This window comes from Palaemon carinicauda, chromosome 14 (genome assembly GCF_036898095.1).
Source record: "Palaemon carinicauda isolate YSFRI2023 chromosome 14, ASM3689809v2, whole genome shotgun sequence".
NCBI classification, from domain to species: domain Eukaryota; kingdom Metazoa; phylum Arthropoda; class Malacostraca; order Decapoda; family Palaemonidae; genus Palaemon; species Palaemon carinicauda.
In genome coordinates, this window is record NC_090738.1 from 100,275,920 (window position 1) to 100,278,419 (window position 2,500).

The 2,500-nt window shown below is 32.6% G+C and overlaps 1 protein-coding gene across 1 annotated transcript in view; it reads left to right on the forward strand.

Annotated features, from left to right (window-relative positions):
- Nucleotides 1-2,500, forward strand: part of LOC137652902 (glycine receptor subunit alpha-4-like) — a 27,803-nt gene that overhangs the window by 18,190 nt on the left and 7,113 nt on the right. The gene's annotated exons all lie outside the window — the stretch shown is intronic.

The window sequence follows — 2,500 nt, forward strand, 5'->3', positions numbered from 1 at the left end:
AAGGCCAATCATACGAACTTCCCGACCACAATCAAGGGATTTCTGTACAGCATTGGAGATTGTGAGAAGGGCATCACATGCTTCAAGGCCTTTACGAAAACCAAATTGCAAACTAGGGAGTAGATGATTACCTTCAGCAAACCTATTAAGACGTTTTGCACAGAAGACGTTCAAAAACTTTAGATAATATGGGAGTTATGGAAATTGGGCGGTAATCAGTGGGATCTGAGCTACCACAAAACACATTTACATAGAGGAGTAACATTACCAATTCTCCAACTAGTGCTAAAAGCTCCTCTTCTTGCTAGCTTGCGCAAAATAACAGATAACTTTGGAGCTAAAAAAATCTGCTGTCTTTATAAAAAAACAAAGTAAAAATACCATTTGGCTCTACACCTCCATAAGCATAAAGGTCCACCAACAGAGCTTTAATCTCACGAGATCGAAAAGCTAAACTAGTTAGTTTAGTCTCGGGAAAACAGGAATGAGGAAGTTCAAGTTTTTCATTACTCTTTTTACTGTCAAAAACATCAGCCAAAAGGGTTGCCTTTTTCTTAAGTAAAGGAGGAACTGTTGCATCTACACCAAAGAATGCAGATTTAAGGGTAGACCACCTTTTATGTTCCTGAGTTGTACCAGAAAGTGTTTCTTTTATGGTTAAATTGTACTCCTTTTCAGTTGAGGCATAAACTCTCTGAGCAAAAGCTCGAAACTGAGTATAGTTGTTCCAGGTCAAATCTGATCTGTTACTGTTATTGTGGTAACTATTCGCAGAAGTGTTGACTTGCGGGATCTATCATGGATTGACTTATGAACCTTGCATATGAGTGATCAGGGATATATAACAGAGATATGGTATCCATCAACAAAATCAGAAATACATAAACACAAATTACTTATAAGCTTATGTAGCCTGTATATATATATATATATATATATATATATATATATATATATATATATATATATATATATATATATATATATATATATATATATATATATAGGTGTGTGTGTGTACGTGCGTGTTCTTAGATAATATTATTGACATTAGTTACACTAGTATTAGTGAAAACTGTATTATCATTAGTAGCTAAGTCAGCAGCGTTCGATAATCGTGCTACAATTGTTTTCGCAATTCTCTGCCGCAGCCCATTTTAAGTATTAGACCAAAGTAAAACAAGAAAAAAATCCCTCCAAATCAAAGGGATTTCTGAAATGTTTCGCTACATCTAATCAGCCAAGTTGAAATCTTTCTCTGAAATCGCTGGGGAGATCTGAGCTTTCGAAAGCAACCAATTTAGCGTCCTTTATTGAGAGCGTTTTGTTTCAAACCTTTTAATGCAAGGAAAGTACCGGCCTCTTTCTACTGGAATTCGGACTCGTAACTATTGTTGAGAGATTCCTTATTCGAAGACGATAATCAATCAGAATTTCACCTTTTTTTTTTTTTAGGACAAAGCTTAACTACCTATATAGTATTTAGACATTTACTTTGCCATTTGCTTTCACTGTAATGAAATGGTTTATGATTTAAAGTTCTTGCTTTTTGACTAAATAGATTAAAATGTCAGGGCGTAAATGGAAGTTTCAGTGTGAGGCACCTCATATATCCACCAGAGAGTTGCTTATGCATCTTCCGGTGTATTTTGCATCTTCCAGTCATGAATGGTCTGGGAGGAGGAGGAGAGGGGGGGGGGGGGTCAAAGAGAAGGTGGATGGAGTGTGTAACAGCAAATATGGAGGAGAAAGATCTCTAAGTGGAGGACATCGGAGACATACCGGGAAAAGCTTTAAGCGAAGAAGAAGTTGGTTTAATACTGAAACCTTACAACTAACACCAGCTCCTTTTCGGGATATGGAAAAGGAGATTAGAAATTCGTTTTAAGATTGGTTTCCGTCTTAGTTCATTCTGCTGGGATTAGAGACATGTTTATTACAAATTAGAGGGATAAAATACATTACAGTGTCTCGATATTATATTCAGTCATAATAAAGGTTTAGAAATTCCAAGGCATCTTCTTTCAAAGAAATACTTCTTCGGTCATTTTGATTCAGTTTTGAAATATGTTTCTCTCTCTATATATCTATCTATCTTTTTATCCATATCTCTATCTGTTTATCTAACTATATATATATATATATATATATATATATATATATATATATATATATATATATATATATATATATATATATATATATATATATATATATATATATATATATACATATATACTGTATATATATATATATATATATATATATATATATATATATAAATATATATATATATACATATATATATATATATATATATATATATATATATATATATATATATATATATATATATATATATATATATATATACATATATGGAGAGAGAGAGAGAGAGAGAGAGAGAGAGAGAGAGAGAGGAGAGAGAGAGAGAGAGAGAGAGAGAGAGAGGCTCGCTCCTGCTACTGCTATTATCATTATAAAAAATTCAAAATATAAC